Genomic DNA, 12,108 nt, shown 5'->3' on the forward strand with positions numbered 1-12,108 from the left:
CTCCTGTAAAATCAACTCTTTCCACATTTGGCACACACACTCGACCCGGCAATCTCAAAACTCCATCATCATCTAGGGTAACCTGCTTGGCACCTCCGCACTGCACCGTGTCTCTAAGGATGCACAAATGGGGATCATCATACTGCCGATAACGGATACGCTCCAATAAAGAAGAACGAGCGACCGTGCAGGCCAATACACGATTAGGCTCAGAAATATCCAACTTCACAAACTAATTGGCCAAGGCCTGAACATCCAAAGCAAGCGGCCTCTTACCGACCGGAATATAAGCAAGGCTGCCTATACTGGCTGACTTCCTACTCAAGGCATCAGCCACCACATTGGCCTTTCCCGGGTGATATAAGATAGTGATATCATAATCCTTCAACAACTCCAACCACCTCATCTGCCTCAAATTCAACTCCTTTTGCTTGAACAAATACTGAAGACTCTTGTGATCCATGAACACCTCACATGCCACGCCATACAGATAATGCCTCCAAATCTTCAATGCGTGAACTATGGCTGCCAACTCTAAATCATGAACTGGATAGTTCTTCTCATGAATCTTCAACTGCGAAGCATAGGCAATGACCTTTCCATCCTGCATCAACACTGCACCAAGTCCACTGCGAGAAGCATCACAATAAACTGTATAAGGCCCTGAACCTGTGGGCAAAACCAACACCAGTGTCGTAGTCAGAGTTGTCTTGAGCTTCTGGAAGCTCGCCTCACACTCATCCGACCATCTGAACTGGGCACCCTTCTGGGTCAACCTAGTCATCGGGGCTGCGAAAGATGAGAACCCCTCCACGAACCGACAGTAATAGCCTACCAATCCCAAGAAACTCCGAATCTTTGTAGCTGATGCTGGTCTACGCCAGTTCTTGACTGCCTCAATCTTCTTCGGATCGACCTGAATACTCTCTGCTAACACAACATGACCCAGGAATGCAACTGAACTCAACCATAACTCATGCTTCGAACATTTAGCATACAACTGACTATCCCTCAAAGTCTGAAGGACCACTCTGAGATATTGCTCGTGCTCCTCCCAGCTGCGGGAGTATATCAAAATAGCATCAATGAATACTATCACGAACGAGTCCAAATAAGGCTTGAACACTCGGTTCATCAAATCCATAAAAGTTGCGGGGGCATTTGTCAGCCCGAATGACATAACCAAGAACTCATAATGCCCGTACCAAGTGCGGAAAGCTGTCTTAGGGACATCGGATGCCCTAATCTTCAATTGATGGTAGCCAGATCTCAAGTCAATCTTTGAAAATACCTTGGCACCCTGAAGCTAATCAAACAAATCATTGATCATCGACAATGGATACTTATTCTTGATTGTAACCTTGTTCAACTACCGGTAATCAACACATATTCTCATCGATCTGCCCTTCTTCTTAACAAACAACACAGGCGCACCCCAAGGTGAAACACGCGACCTAATGAAACCCTTCTCTCGCAAGTCTTGCAACTACTCTTTCAACTCTTTCAACTCAGGCGGGGCCATACGGTACGGCAGGATAGAAATGGGCTGAGTGCCCGGAGCCAAGTCAATGCAAAAGTCAATGTCCCAGTCGGGTGGCATACCCGGCAGGTCTAAAGGGAATACCTCAGGAAACTCACGAACAACGGGTACAGAGTCAATAGAGGGAAACTCCGCACTAGAATCGCAAACATAAGCTAAATAGGCTAAGCACCCCTTCTCGACCATACGCCGAGCCTTCACATAAGAAATAACGCTACGGGTAGAATGACCAGGAGTTCCTCTCCACTCTAAACGAGGCATACCCGGTAAATCTAAGGTCATAGTCTTGCCATGATAGTCCAAAATAGCATGGTAAGGTGATAACCAGTCCATCCCCAATATAACATTGAAGTCGACCATGTCTAAAAGCAACAAATCTACACAAGTCTCAAGATCCCCAATCACCACAATACAAGAACGATGGACTCGATCAACCACGATATAATCACCCACCGGTGTAGACACATAAACAGGAATACCCAATGAATCACTAGGCATGACCAGATATGATGCAAAATAAGATGACACATACGAATATGTAGACCCTGGATCAAATTACACTGAAGCATCTCTATCACAGACCAGAACAGTACCTGTGATCACCGCATTTGAAGCCTCAGCCTCGGGCCTGGCTGGAAGAGCATAACATCAGGGCTGGGCCCCACTACCCTGGACTACCTCTCTGGGATGGCCTGCAGCTGGCTGGCCTACACCTCTGGCGGTCTAAGCTCCACCTCTAAATCCTCTACCTCCACCTCTAGCACCTCTACCCCCACCTCTAGCTGGCTGGGCGGGCTGTGGAACACCTGGTGCCTGAACCATAGTACGAGGACCCTGCAGCTGCGACTGAGTGCCCACCAACCTTAGACAAGTCCTCCTGATATGACCATATTCACAACACTCAAAACATCCACCTGAGCGCTGCGGCTGAGGAAACTGAGACTGACCCTGGCGACCTGAATGACCACCTCGGAAACTCTGAAGCAGCGGTGCACTGATGGGAGCTGGTGGTGCACTGTAAGGCTGCTGATCAGAATAATGCGTTTAAGAACCACGACCACCTGAAGTACCATGAGAAACCTGGAGAGCTGACTGAAAGGGCCTAGAAGGATGGCCTCTACCATATGAATCTCTACCTCTAGACGAGGTACCACTGAATCTGCCTTAATGACGGGGTCTCTTATCCGATCCATGACCACCTTCCTACGACAGAACCATCTCAACTTTACGGGCCACATTAGCTGACTCCTAAAAAGTGATCTCACTCCCAGCCTCCCTAGCCATCTGAAGACGAATCGGCTGGATAAGACCGTCGATGAACCTCCTAACCCTCTCTCTCGGTAGGAAGTATGACAAGAGCATGGCGAGCTAAGTCGATGAACCTGGTCTCATACTGGGTAACTGTCATGGAACCCTACTGGAGGCGCTCAAATTGTCTCCGATAGGCCTCTCTCTGAGTAATGGGGAGAAACTTCTCTAGAAACAACATTGTAAATTGCTCCCAAGTCAAAGATGGCGAACCGGCTGGTCTAGCTAAGCAATAATCCCTCCACCAAGTCTTGGCGGATCCAGACAGGTGAAATGTAGCAAAATCGACCCCATTGGTCTCAACAATACCCATGTTCCTGAGAACCTCGTGCCAACTATCTAGAAAATCCTAGGGATCCTCAGTAGATGCACCGCTGAATGTAGAAGTGAAAATCTTGGTGAACCTATCCAGCCTCCATAATGCATCGGCACACATAGTTGTTCCATCGTTGGCCTGAGCTACTACACCCGGTTGAACTGCTCTAACTGGCTGAACCGCTGGAGTCTGAATCTGGGGAGTTACCTGCTCCGGAGTGCGAGTAGCAGGAGTCTGAGCCCCTTCTCCAGCTTGAGAGACGGTTGGTGCTACAGGAAGCAAACCTGTTTGGGTGACACTCTCTATGAGGCCCACTAATCGGACAAGAGCATCCTGAAGGACTGGGGTAGCAATAAACCCCTCTAGGACCTGGGCTAGGCCCACCGGAACTGCTGTGGCCGGAACCTCCTCCTCAAAATCAACCTGAGGCTCCGCCACTAGTGTTGTAGCTCGGGACTGAGCTCTACCCCTACTTCGGCCTCTGGAATGGCCTCGGCCTCACCCTCTGCCCCTCGTGAGAGCTACTGTTGGGGGCTCAGGCTGTTGAGCGGTAGATGAGGAAGTGCGTGTTCTCGCCATTTGCAAAAGAACATAGTAGAAGTTCAATTAGCATTGAGAAACAAAACCGCACGACGAGAAAGAACAAATGTGAGATTTTCCTAACTCTGTATCCTCTGGGGGATAAATACAGACGTCTCCATACCGATCCCACAAACTCTACTGAGCTTGTCCATAAATTGTGAGAACTATGTAACCTAGAGCTCTGATACCAACTTGTCACGACCCAGATTTCCCACCCTCGGGAGTCGTGATGGCGCCTACTCGTAGAAGCTAGGCAAGCCATGAACTTAGAAATCATTAACTCCTTTATTTTAAACTTCTTACCAATTAGATTAACATGGAAATAAATAGTTAAATAACCACGGAATATGAGATTTAAGCGGAAGTCTTAAATAAATATAAAACCAGAATGTTTCGAAAGTTAATATATGCCTTTACCCAGAACCTGGTGTCACAACATCCCCGGACTACTAAGAGTACTAAATACAATCATTTGAAAGAAATATAACATTGTTTGTCTCGAATACTTGAGATAACAGAATATATAGTAAGATAGAGGAGACGCCGGGCCTGCGGACGCATGCAAGGCTACCTTGATATCTTGGTGGACTGAAGGCTGGCTCCCGAGCTATTGCTGCTGACCAAAGGCTACTCCGGTATCTACAGAGAGTGCAGAGTATAGTATCAGCACAGCCAACCCCATATGCTGGTAAGTGTCTGGCCTATCCCCGGCGAGGTAGTGACGAGGCTAGGACCAGACTCTAGATAAACCTGTGCAGTTATATAATATGCAGCATAATATAAACAGGTAACAATAGTTTTAAAGGGTGGGGGAAACATGCTTCGGGAAAACATACCAATTCTATCAGAAACTTAATAAAGTATGAAAGAACACTCGATGTATACAATCAATACGATAACAATACTATTGCGGCATGCAACCCGATCCAATATAATATCTGTTGCGGCGTGCAACCCGATCCACATATATAACTGTTAGGATGTGCAACCCGATCCATATATATAGTTGTTGCGGCGTGCAACCCGATCCACATATATAACTATTGCGGCGTGCAACTCGATCCACATATATAGCTGTTGCGGCATGCAAACCGATCCATATATATAACTATTGCGGCGTGCAACCTGATCCACATACATAGCTATTTCGGCGTGCAACCCGATCCACATATACAGTCAACAATAATTATAATTAACCGTCCCAGCAAGGGAGAAACAACCATAACTAAGCTATAACTCAACTAGTTTCAGCATCTAACTACCTCAGCTATAACTAAACTTGTTACAACACCTAACATGAAGACTTATCAACCTAAACGTCCGTAATATCCATTAAGAACACAATGCAAGGGAACCTCAACTCAACAATAGCCTGGCAAGGGGTAACATAATGGTCCCTTTTCTTTCTCACTTTTACTTCACAATTCACTTCACAACTCGAGCCAATGCTCTAGAGTTTTGATTGTCACTTATACTTTCACAATTCGTTATACAATTGGAGCCCACACTCCTCAATGTTCATAGGTCACAACTTTTTCCACAACTTTACACAACAAATAGAAATCGTCACCAAGGCATGAATAATACAACGAGATCATGAAAATCACAAGATAAGACTCACGGTCATGCTTGACACCAACGCATAGATACTCGTCACCATGCCTATATGTCGTACTCGGCAAGAAACAATTAGCAAATAGGACAAAACTCCTAATCCCTCAATCTAAGGTTAGACCAAACACTTACCTCGATGCCACGAACACAACTCAAGCTTCAATTATAGCTTTACCCCTCAATTCCTCCGCCAATTCGCTCCTATCTAGCCACAAGTTACTTAATTACATCAATAAATGCTAAATAAATCAATTTGAATGCATGAAAAATGAGTTTTCCAAAGTTTTACCCAAAAAGTCAAAATCGCCCCCGGGTCCACGTGGTCGAAACCCTAGATTCCAACCAAAATCCGATTACCCATTCCCCCACGAACCCAAATATATAATTTGTTTTGAAATCGGACCTCAAATCGAGGTCCAAATCCCCAATTTTTGAAAAAACCTAGGTTCTACCCAAAACACCCAATTTCCCCCATGAAAATCATTGGTTTGAAGTTGAAATCATGTTAAAAGATGGTAAGGAGTGAAGAAAGTAAGTTGGAAATCACTTACCAACGTTTTGGAGAAGAAAGGTTGTTTGAAAAATCGCCTCTTATGTTTTTGGGGTTTTGAAAAGTGAAAAAATAACTGAAATTCCCGTTTATTTATACCCCTCTCAGACCTCCTGTGCGGACCGCATCAAATGGACCGCGGCCGCACAGGCCTCCCTGAAGACCTGCAGTTCAGCACCCTGTGCGGACCGCACAAAGGCGACTGCGGCCGCACAGCTTCCACGCGCCCCGCACAAAGGCAACAGTGTCGCGCTGGCCCCTCCGTGGTCGCACGCGATTTCTCATGGACCGCATTAGAGGGTTCAAAGGCCTGCAACTTCCTGAACCTGCAACATCTGACTTTCTAAGCCCAAGGCATCCCGGAACCTACCCGAAACTCACCAGAGCCCTCGGGGTTCCTAACCAAACATACGTACTAACTCAACAACATCATACGAACTTATCCGTGCGATCAAATCGCAAAAATAACCTCAATAACAATGGATCAAACCTCAAAATCAAGAACTTTTTCTCAAACTTCATCAAGTATCACATTTAGCAATTTAGGTCTGAATCACGTCAAACGACATCCGTTTTCAACCAGACTTTAAAGAAATGACTTAACCAATATATAAGACCTGTACCGGGTGCCGGAACCAAAATACGGGCCCGATACAATTGCTTTCTAATCAGTTTTCATTTCAAATTTCCTTAAACAATTTCTGAAAATAATTTCACATAAAAATTCATTTCTCAGACTTGGGACCTCGGAATTCGATTCTGGGTATACACCCAAGTCCCATATTTTCGTATGGACCCTCCGGGACCATCGAATCACGGATCCGGGTCCGTTTACCCAAAATATTGACCGAAGTCAAATTTATTCATTTTAGCATCAAAACTTAGAATTTTTCACAGAGTTTCATATTTAAGCTTTCCGGCTACATGTCCGGACTATGCACGCAAATCGAGGCAACTCTAATGAGGTTTTCAAGGCCTCGGAGACACAGAAATCTACTGAAAGCAAGCGATGACCCTTTGGGTCATCACAGGAATATAGTAACCCAACCGTTAGATCAAGGAGGCCTGAGGGTACAAAATCTTGCAACCAAAAATAAAGCATTACACGCAAGCCTCGCATGGCGACTTTTCCAAAATCCAAACTAACTGTGGCCACAGGTACTTCTTCATACATATATACACCGAAAACATCTTATAAATGAAATGCATCATCTACTTGGCAGACTATCATTCATGATTGGTCATACTGCCGTTTAGGATATAAATGAAACCTTCCCAAGGGACAACACGTCAAATTCTGGATTGACCCTTGGATCAAACAAAATTTGTCACTTCGCACATGTATAACTGGACCACTCCCACGTCATGCAGAGCACAAATTAGTCTCTGATTATTACTACAACCACGAATGGCATTTTGAAAAATTCCCTTTCGAATTACCAACTGAACTAAAGGTCACCATTAAGGATATATACATGTCTATATCTCACACAACCTATGATCAGATTTTTTGGAGTCTTACCACAAATGGTATATTCTCTATAAAATCTAGTTATACATCACTCGCCCCTTTTACCATTCAACAACACTCTTACAAGTGGATTTGGCAACTAAAAATTCCACCAAAAATATCATTCTTTCTTTGGTTACTTTCGCATAACCGACTTCCTACCGCTATGTATCTCTCATGTTTAGGTATCCTACCTTCGCTTATATGTTTACAGTGTCATATGGCTCCTGAAACAACGACTCATATTTTTCTTGAATGCCCAAACGCAATTCCATTATGGGCATACCTCAAATTATATCTTCCATCCCAGGGTCCCACTACACCTCAAACTGATAATACAGATTGGCTCTATAACACCATTCATACACCTTTATCATCCACTCCTCATAAGATTCCTCCCACCATCCTCCTACCTTTTGCACTTTGGTATCTATGGATTATAAGGAATAAAAATACTTTGGAAAGTAAAAACGTTCCTATAAATATACAGTTATTAATCAATACCGCAGAGAAATACTATTTTTTAACACACAACAATCTCAAAAAAAATCACATAATACCACTTTACATTAAATGGCATCCTCTAGCAGAAATCACTATAAACAAAATATAGATGGGTCTGCCTCATCTACCCACAAAAACTATGGCATTGGTGGAGTTTTTCGCAACCGCCAAGGCAACTGGATCATGGGCTTTGCAGGTAAATCAAACCCAGCTACCAGTGTCCAAACAGAACTCCTTGCACTACTCATGGGACTGAAAATTGTCGTGTAACAACAACTCACACCCATCGTCATTGAGACAGATGCACACGAAATCATCGGTATGTTCAAAACGACTACTATGCATTATACTAACATTATCAATGATTGCTGGTTGTTACTTCTACAACTGGGTAGGCCTCATATCCAACATGTCTACATAGAGCAAAATTGTGTTGCAGACAGTTTAGCTAAACATGGAGCCATGCATGCTGCTGATAACAACTGCCCACTTTTTGCAAACCCACCACCTTTTGCCGAGCCATTCTACCTGGAAAATCATGAAGGAACAATGCAAAGGAGGCTCGTTAATAAAATAACAGTAGTTCCCATAAGTGCTTCAACACAACCGCTCTCTGCTACATATAACTTTTGTAATAGTAATGTTTTGCCTACTACTGACTTTCTGTCTAGTAATGATCCCCATGCAGGGAAACTTGTAGTAAATCCTAATATTCCTAGCTTATTTACTTTGATGTCTATGATGCATCATGCTCCATGTAATGTTACTATTTAATATCTATAATACAAGTACTTCTTTCGACCGAAAAAAAAAAGATATGCAAGGGAAAAAAGGAATATTTCAACCATATATCCATTAAATACATATATGTATATTGTTTCAGTCTGTCCATCGGAGATGAATCATGTACTTTTGGTCAACATTGTAGAAACTAAAATTATTATTCAGTTGTTTCAAGCTTATAATGAAACACCTTGGCCACATCAAAGTTCTTCTCTGTTTTATCACTGACTTTGTTTTTTATAGCAATTCAGCTTACTCATCATAATAGTGGATTGAAGCTCTGCACAATAAACAATTTGATTACCATTGAGATAAAACTGAAAATTTAAGAAGTAAATATAACTTTTGTCATGACTCATAATCCAAGTAGTAGTGGTGTCACCTAACCCAATCTGCTAGTTAAGCCAAATGATAGATAACACAATTCAATTAGGATAACCAGAGTTAATAAATAAAATAACTGAATTTTCTATACAAAATCCCAAGAATTAGCAGTACAAGTCATGAGCTTCTAATACTAAAAATTTACAAAGTTGGTACGAAATAAATATATGATCTGTTCGAATATACATAAACAGATTTACAAATCTAAAGCTACCAAGAACAAGAGGCAACTGTACCGGAACGCAGGTACATCCTCAATGCCAGCTCACGCCATACGCAGCAATATCAACTCCAAAATATGCACGCAAGGTGCAGAAGTGTAGTATAAGTACAATCGACCCCATGTATTCAATAAGTAACAAACCTAACCTTAGGTTGAAAGTAATGACGAGCTCGGAAGAAGGTCAGTGTCCAATACCAATAGACAATATTAACTCATAATGATATAATGGAGGTAGTAAAAGCAATAGCTCAAAAGATATTATGCTCAACTCATTCACAGTTACAGAAAAGTAGACTTGCTTTCCAGGTATAATAGTCAAGTCCGGATATTTCAACTGAAAATCAATTAAGCATGAGTTTATCAATAGAATTGTATTTCCAATTCACAACAATAGATAAGAATTTCCATTTACCAATTAGCATGAAGAAAATATGTCTTTATGCCTACATGTCAAATTATGAATGTCACGGTACCGTCTACCATGAGAAAAAAACATCTATATGCCTATATGCCAAGTATGCATTTCAAATGAATGATTTTACAGTGATATTCCCAGGTACTCTCACCCTCAACATACCCAAGTTGTCTGTCTCAGATGCCCACTTCATCACGCACACACACACACACAAAAAAAAATCATTCAGCACTGTACGGGTGCCTGGCTCAGAATCCCCTTACCAAAGCACGTGTATATATATCAATGTGTTTGTACCCACTGCTAGTATGTCAGACTCCGAAGAGGAGGATCCTGTCCAACCGCTAATCAAAAGCTTATAAGGCCTACTGCAGCGTGTAGCCTGATCCACAATAATAATAAAGCCTATAAGACCTGTTGCGACATGCAGCTCGATCCATATAATAATAGTAGTAGTTAGTAGTAGTAGTAGTAGTAGTAATAATAATAATAATAATAATAATAATAATAATAATAATAATAATAATAATAATAATAATAATAATAATAATAATAATAATAATAATAATAATAATAATAATAATAATAATAATAATAAAAACTTAGCTTGGTCAACGTGCAACCCGATCCACAATAACACTCACAACATGGCTCTCAGGCCCACCTCAGTCATTAATCTTTCAAGTCTCAAGGGCTCACAATCTCGTACCACTCAGCCTAAACAATGATAATATGTGATGTGATAGTGAATGATGAACCGAGACTGATATTTGGTACGCAAATGAAGAATCATGACTTAGTATATAATTACAATTAGAGCAGATAACTCAAAACAATAAAAATAGCCTCATTAGGTCTCGACCAAATAAGCATATAGACTAAACATAATTTTTAACATGAATCACAACTCAATTACTCTAACAAGTAGGAATTACATAGATAGAACAAGATATAACAATAAAACATGTTCGGTCATAATCTAATAGTCAACTTAAATCATAATTACCCCTGTGCACGCCCGCACGCTCGTCATCTAGCATGTGCGTCATCACCCCCAACAAATCTCTTATAGCATAGTTCCCAGGGTAAAACCCTTAAATCCAAGTTTAGATAAGTTACTTACCTCGAACAAGCCAAATTCAATATCGAGCAAGCCAAACAATACTTTATCAATGCCATCCCATGCGTACCAACCTCCGAATGACTCGAAACTGACCGAAAGCAACTCAAAAACATCAAATAATATCGAAGGAAACAATCTCAAATGATACAGGTCAAATCTTTACACATTTACTCAAAGTCAACAAAAAAGTCAAGTCCGTGCCCGCACCTCAAAACCTGAAATCCGACAACTCATTCAATTACGAGTAGAACCATAATAACTTCACTTAAATTCGACTTCGAATTGATGTTCAAAACTCAAAAATTCACATTAGGGAAGTTTAGACAAATAAAACCCAACTTCTCTTTAAAATTCATAATCCAAATGCCGAAATCAAAGGTAGATTCATGAAATATAATTAAAATGAGTAAGGAATACGCATTCCAATCCATGTGGTGATAATTCTTTCCAAAATCGAACTCCAAATCTCAAGTTGTGAATAAAATGAGAAAACCCTTGAGTTATAAGCTTCTACCCAAGAATTTATGCTTCTGCGATACGACATCTGCGGAGAATAATCGCAGATGTGAAGACCACTCAAATCCAGCCTTTCCTTTCCTGTGGGCCCAAATGCGCATTCGCGACTTCGCAGGTGTGCCCAACATCCCCACATGTGCTTCTCGCACCAGCGCAAGCTTTCCGCATCTGCGAACATGCATGACCTCGTCCAAAATGCGCTTTTGCACCACTAGTACGCTCCTGCGGCCCCATAGGTGCGCACAAAATCTCGCATCTGTGGAGACATCCTAACTCCAACCTCCTCGTAGGTATGTCCATAAATTCTGCTTCTGCGGCAATTGCACCTGCGCAATTCCAACCATAGGTGCACAACACCAAAACCAGCTAAGACCAGCAACCCCACATGAACGAGAAATGGTCTGGAACACGTACACTACTCACCTGAGCCCTCGGGACCCCGTCCGAACATACCAACAAGTTCCAAAATATAATGCGGACCTACTCGAGGCCTCAAATCATACATAACGGCATCAAAACTACGAATCTCACCTCAAATCAAACTTAACAAACTTTCGAACTTTCAACTTCTAAAACTCATGCCGAACCTCATCAAATCAACTCGGAATAACCTCAAATTTTGCACGCAAGTTTCAAATGACATAACGAACCTATTTCAACTCCCGAAACAATAATTCGAACCTGATATCACCAAAGTCAACTCCCGATCAAATCTATGAATATTCTAAGGCCTCAAATTG

This window comes from Nicotiana tabacum, chromosome 6 (genome assembly GCF_000715075.1).
Source record: "Nicotiana tabacum cultivar K326 chromosome 6, ASM71507v2, whole genome shotgun sequence".
Taxonomy (NCBI): domain Eukaryota; kingdom Viridiplantae; phylum Streptophyta; class Magnoliopsida; order Solanales; family Solanaceae; genus Nicotiana; species Nicotiana tabacum.